This window comes from Arachis duranensis, chromosome 5 (assembly GCF_000817695.3).
Source record: "Arachis duranensis cultivar V14167 chromosome 5, aradu.V14167.gnm2.J7QH, whole genome shotgun sequence".
Taxonomy (NCBI): domain Eukaryota; kingdom Viridiplantae; phylum Streptophyta; class Magnoliopsida; order Fabales; family Fabaceae; genus Arachis; species Arachis duranensis.
Genome location: NC_029776.3, coordinates 58,711,663 through 58,718,640, shown reverse-complemented (window position 1 = coordinate 58,718,640; position 6,978 = coordinate 58,711,663). Strand labels below are relative to the sequence as shown.

Here is a 6,978-nt window from a genome sequence, read left to right as displayed (position 1 = left end):
CCACCTCAAAAATTGAGTAAGCTTAGAGTGGAAGTTCAAACCTTCAGACAGAAGGAAGGTGAATCCCTCTATGAAGCTTGGGAAAGATACAAACAATTGATCAGAAAGTGTCCCTCTGACATGCTTTCTAAATGGAGCATCATAGGTATTTTCTATGATGGTCTGTCTGAACTGTCCAAGATGTCATTGGACAGCTCTGCTGGAGGATCTCTTCATCTGAAGAAGACGCCTGCAGAAGCTCAAGAACTCATTAAAATGGTTGCAAATAACCAATTCATGTACACTTCTGAAAGGAATCCTGTGAATAATGGGATGAATCAGAAGAAAGGAGTTCTTGAGATTGATACTCTGAATGCCATATTGGCTTAGAACAAAATATTGACTCAGCAAGTCAATATGATTTCTTAAAGTTTTTCTAGAATGCAAGCTGCAGCAGGCAGTACTAAGGACGCTTCATCTGAAGAAGAAGCTTATGATCCTGAGAATCCTTCAATGGAAGAGGTGAATTACATGGGAGAACCCTATAGAAACACCTATAATCCTTCATGGAGAAATCATCCAAATCTCTCATGGAAGAATCAACAGAGACCTCAACAAGGTTTCAACAACAATAATGGTGGAAGAAACAGGTTTAGCAATGGCAAACCTTTTCCATCATCTTCTCAGCAACAGATAGAGAATTCTAAGCAGAACCACTCTGACTTAGCAACCATGGTCTCTGATCTAATCAAAACCACTCAAAATTTCATGACTAAAACAAGATCCTCCATTAGGAATTTGGAGGCACAAGTGAGACAGCTGAGCAAGAAAATTACTGAACTCCCTCCTAGTACTCTTCCAAGCAATACAAAAGAGAATCCAAAAGGAGAGTGCAAGGTCATCAACATGGCCAAATTTGGAGAGGAGAAAGAGGCAGTGAGCGCCACTGAGGAAGACCTCAATGGACGTCCACTGGCCTCCAATGAGTTCCCTAATGAGGAACCATGGGAATCTGAGGCTCACACTGAGACCATAGAGATTCCATTAGATTTACTTCTACCATTCATGAGCTCTGATGAGTATTCTTCCTCTGAAGAGGATGAAGATGTCACTGAAGAGCAAGTTGCTAAGTACCTTGGAGCAATCATGAAGCTAAATGACAAGTTATTTGGTAATAAGACTTGGGAGAACGAACCTCCTTTGCTCACCAAAGAACTGGATGACTTGACTGGGTAGAGATTACCTCAAAAGAGACAGGACCCTGGAAGGTTCTCAATACCTTGTACCATAGGCACCATGACCTTTAAGAAGGCTCTGTGTGACTTAGGGTCAAGTATAAACCTCATGCCTCTCTCTGTAATGGAGAAGCTAGGGATCTTTGAGGTACAAGCTGCAAGAATCTCACTAGAGATGGCAGATAATTCAAGAAAACAAGCTTATGGACTTGTAGAGGATGTTCTAGTAAAGACTGAAGACCATTACATCCCTGCTAATTTCATAGTCCTAGAGACTGGGAAGTGCATGGATGAATCCATCATCCTTGGCAGACCCTTCCTAGCCACAGCAAAGGCTGTGATTGATGTTGACAGAGGAGAATTGATCATTCAAGTGAATGAAGAATCCTTTGTGTTTAAGGCTCAAGGATATCCCTCTGTTACCATGGAGAGGAAGCATGTAAAGCTTCTCTCAAAACAGAGCCAAACAGAGCCCCCACAGTCAAACTCTAAGTTTGGTATTTGGGAGGCCACAACCAACTTCTAAGTTTGGTGTTGAACCCCCACATTCAAACTCTAAGTTTGGTGTTGGGAGGTTCCAACATTTCTCTAAGTATCTATGAGGTTCCATGAGAGCCCACTGTCAAGCTACTAACATTAAAGAAGCGCTTGTTGGGAGGCAACCCAATGCTATATTTATCTATTTTCCTTTGTTATTTTATGTTTTCTGTAGGTTGATGATCATGGGAAGTCACAAAATCAATTGAAAAAGCAAAAACAGAATGAAAAATAGAAAGAAAAATAGCACACCCAGGAGGAAAACCTTGCTGGCGTTTAAACGCCAGTAAGGGCAGCAAATGGGGGTTTAACGCCCAGTCTGGCACTATTCTGGGTGTTTAATGCCAGAAAGGGGCACCAGACTGGCGTTAAACGCCAGGAAAGGGCAAGAAGCTGGCGTTAATCGCCAGAAATGGGCACTAGCCCGGCATTTAACGCCAGAATTGGCATAAAGAGCATTTTTGCTCGCCACTTGGTGCATGGATGAATTTTTCTTGACACCTCAGGATCTGTGGACCCTACAGGATCCCCACCTACCCCACCACTCTCTCTCTTCTTCACCCATTCACCAATCAACTCAATACCTCTTCCCCAAAAACCCCTCACCTATCAAATCCTACCATTCTCTTCACCACTCACATCCATCTTTCATAAAACCCCACCTACTGATGTGTGGAAAACGATCCAACACAAAACTCACCGGCAAGTGTACCGGGTCGCATCAAGTAATAATAACTCACATGAGTGAGGTCGATCCCACAGGGATTGAAGGATTGAGCAATTTTAGTTTAGTGGGTGATTTAGTCAAGCGAATCAAGTATTGGTTGAGTGATTTGTGTTTAACAGGAAGTAAATGACAGTAAATGTAAAGGGGGAAGGGAAAAGTGCAGTAAATTAAAGAACAGGAAAGTAAATTTGCAGAAACTTAAAGAACAAGAAAGTAAATGACTGAAACTTAAAGTGCAAGAAACATAAACTGCAGGAACTTAAATGGCAAGAAAGTTAAATTGCTAGAAAGTAAAAGGGAATTGAGGAATGGGATTGCAGGATCTAAACAAAGAAGAAGTAAATTGCAGCAATTGATTTTTCCCTCAAAGACAAAGCTACTCAATGGTTGGAGACATTTTCAAGAGAGAGCATCAACAATTGGAAAGATCTAGTGAGCAAGTTCCTAGCCAAGTTCTATCCTCCCCAAAGGATTATCAGACTCAAAATAGAGGTCCAAACATTCACTCAGATGGATGGAGAGTCATTGTATGATGCATGGGAAAGATACAAAGCTTTACTCGGGAAGTGTCCACCAGAAATGTTCAAAGAATGGGATAAACTTCAAAACTTCTATGAAGGATTAACTCTGAAAGCTCAGGAAGCACTAGACCATTCAGCAAGAGGTTCTTTGCAATTAATGAAGACAGCAGAGGAAGCCCAAAACCTCATAGACATGGTGGCAAACAATCAATACTTCTATGGTCATCAAAGGCAATGCCAACCAACTCCCAAGAAAGATGTCTTGGAGCTTGAAGGTATTGACACTCTCTTGGCACAAAACAAACAGATGCATTAACAACTTCAGCAACAAATGGAATTGATGGCTAAGAGAATTGAGCAACTTGTTGTAGTAAACACACAAGGCCAATCTCAAGTCTCACATGGATGGAATCAATCTAAAGAAGGCACTGGGACATTCAATTATGAGCAACAAAACCTTGAGAAGATGCAACACATGAATAACACCTCAAGTTCATTCCAACACAACTTCCATGGTGATGCACACAATCTATCCTGGAAGACTCATTCTAACTTGAGGTGGGGTGAGCACCAGAATCAAGGACAAAGGGATTTCAACTCTAACAGCTTCTGCAACACAAACAAGCACAACCAAACCCCTACTAACAACAACCATCACACACTATCACAAAACACATGCCTCCAACCCCACCACACTTCACAAACCCCCCAAAACAACATTTCCACACCTCTATTTAATCCACAAAACAACCTCCACCAACAATCATCACACCCCACACAGCCTCATCCAGAATCTCAAAGGATCTCCACTTTAGAAACATTAATGGAGAAACTCATCAAAACTTAGAGATGGCCAGACAAGATCATGAAGCAGCAAGAAAAGATCAAGCCATAACAAGCAAAAACCAAGAAGCTTCAATCCGAAATCTTGAGAGGCATATAGAACAAATGGCTAGACAAATTACAGAGATGGGTGAGAAGCAACAAAATGCATCCCCCAGTATCACTAAAGACCACCCAAGGAACAAAGTAAAAGCCACAAAATGGGAGGAGTGCAAAGCAATCACAGTAGGAAGTGGGAAGACTATGGGAAAAGAAGCCACCATTCAGGGAGGACACAACAGAGAAGTTCTGCAAGAAGAGATAGAAGGGAAAAGTGAAGAGGATCAGAAAACCAAGAAGGCACAAATCTCAAAGGGAGATAAGAACATCCTTGAACCACAGCTACAAGAGAAGAAGGAAGGGGTGATGCCACATGTCCCCAAACTTCCATACCCTCAAAGGTTCAAAAAAGAAAACGAGGATAAGCAATACTCAAAATTCCTGAACATCTTCAAGACACTCAGCATCAATATTCCTTTCTTAGAAGCACTTGAATAGATGCCATTGTATGCCAAATTCATGAAGGAAGTGCTAACAAAGAAAAAGTCCCTCAAAGAAGGACAAATTGTTGAGATGACAAAAAAATGTAGTGCTATTCTCAAAAGAGAGTTGCCAGAGAAGAAAGATGATCCTGGGAGCTTTTATATACGTTGCACCATAGAAAACATAACAATTGAGAAATCATTCTGTGACCTTGGTGCAAGCATAAATTTGATGCCTTTGTCTCTAATGAGGAAACCCCAAATTTTTGAGATGAAATCCACATGAATACTCCTTCAAATGGCTGACAAATCCATTCAGCAAGCACTTGGAGTTATGGAGAATGTTCTAGTAAAAGTGGAGAGATTCCTTCTTCCAGCTGATTTTGTCATCCTAGATATGGAGGAGGACCCTAACACTCTCATCATTCTGGGGAGACCTTTCCTGGCTACGGGCAGAGCATTTATAGATGTTAAAAAAGGAGAATTGTTGCTAAGAGTGCATGATGAGCACCTAGCATTCCATGTTTTTAAAACCTTGCATGAGCCCATTCAAGAAGAAGATTGTATGGAGGATAAGGCCAGAGATCAGAGCTTGAAGGAGGCATTCAATGAGTTAACTCCAAGGCTTCTAAAACCATGCTTGAAATAAGGAAAGATGGTGCAACAGACCAAAGAAGTCAAGGAGGAACTAAATCCAAAGCCCCCAGATGAAGAATCACCAAAGCATGAATTAATTTCTGAGAAAGAAAAGAAGAAGAGGCCAAGAGGGTGGAGAAACAAGAAGATCCCTAGTGAAGGCTTCTCACCAGGGGACAAAGTGGTGTTAAACACCCAACAAATGAAGGTGTCTCTACAATTATCTGAGTACTATACTGTGAACCGGATTCTTTCACTTGAACACCTAGAGATCATCAAAGAGGAGACCAGAAGGAAGTTCATAGTAAGAGGAGAGAAGCTAAGGCACTATGATTTTCAGCCTCCATGATCAAAGAATGAAGGATGTCAAGCTAGTGGCATTAAAAGAGCGCTTGTTAGGAGGCAACCCAACTTGAGGTAGTTTTCTTTTCATAGCTATTTCAATAAAAAGGTTGAGTAGTTTGGTCTGTATTGCAAGGAGATAAGTTTGGTGTTGCACACCAAAACAATTTAAGGAAGAATGAAGGATGCTAAGTTTGGTGTTCCACCAAAATCTCATTTAAAAGCACATTTTCACCTTCTGCATAAATGGTTACTAGCTCCAAACAATCAGAGGAACTACTCAATCTCTTACTGTTTGCTAGTTTTTGATTTTATTGTCTTTAAATTGTTTTGGTGTGCAACACCAAACTTAACTCCTTGCAATGCATACCAATTATTCAACATTTTTATTGAAAAGCTATGAAAAAGACAACTACCTTAGGTTGGGTTGCCTCCCAACAAGCGCTCTTTTATTGTCACTAGCTTGACATCTTCATTTTTGCTTATCATGGAGGTCGAAAATCACAGTGCCTTAGCTTGTCTATCTTCACTGTGAACTTCCTTCCGGTTTCCTCTTTGATGACTTCTATAAATTCTTGTGGAAGGATCTTAGTCATAGTGTAGTGATCAGACAACTGTGGGGATACCTTCATGGTTTGACTATTGATCATCACTCGATCCCCTAGTGAAAACTTTCCAGAGGAGATTTTCTGCTTGTCTTTAGTTTTCTCTGTTGTCTCTTTTTGAAGGAATTCTCTGTTGTGTTTTTCTTGACTGGTACTTCCTTTTTCATTGTCTCCTATGATCCTTTTCCACCCTTCCTTCTTTGTAGCACCTTCGTCATTGGTTGGTCTATCTTTACTAGTTTTGAAGAAAGTATTTGGTTTCCTCTCTCCCATTTCTGCGAAGTGCTTTGCCACTTGGGCTATCTGCTCCTCAAGTCTTCTCATTAACATCTCTTGGTGCCTAGTTGTTTCCTCTTGATGTTTCATCATTCTCTCCATTAGGATCTCCAATTTTGTGATTCTTTGAGAGTCTTGTAAGGTCGGATAGTTATGGCATGTTGAAGGTGGGAAGGGTGAGTGTGGTGGTGGCATGTAGTGGTTGTTATTGCTGTAATGGTGTTTTTGATGGTTTATGAAGTTAGGGTTGTTGTAATGGAATTCTCTTGGTCTGTGATTTTGGTACTCACCCCTTCTCCAGTTAAGATGGGTTTGGAAGTGTCTGTGTTGTGGGTATTGGCTTTGGGTGGTATTAGTGGGTGGGGGATGTTGATTGGTTGTGGTCATGGAATTGTCCTGGTGGAAACTTCCTTGTTCTTGATGTTGAGGCTCCCTCATTCTCAGATAAGAATGAGGTCTCCATGGTGGAAATTTAGCATTTACTGTAGCAGACAACTCTATGTTTTGCTGCGGTTGATGGTGCATCTGTTGGTTTTGGTCCGTGAATACATTCACCTCTTCAATATTTTCCACTTCTTTTTCTGAGCTTGCATTATGTGGTTTCTCAGATGGATGTTGGTTGCTGACTCCTTTGTCATTGAAGTCTGTGATTCCTTGAGCATTTGTTGATGCTTTGAGTAGGCCATCTGAGAAGTAGTCCACTGCTTTTCTTGTTTCTGGGGTTAATCCTTCATAGAAAGCTCGGAAGCCCACTTT

General features: G+C 41.1%; 1 non-coding gene across 1 annotated transcript; it reads right to left on the bottom strand.

The window, feature by feature from the left end:
* Positions 1 to 18: 18 nt before the first annotated feature.
* LOC127748241 (small nucleolar RNA R71) lies at positions 19 to 126 on the bottom strand. The gene has a single exon (XR_008010183.1). It is a non-coding gene; the product is annotated as a small nucleolar RNA R71 (small nucleolar RNA).
* Between the last annotated feature and the right edge of the window lie 6,852 nt (positions 127 to 6,978).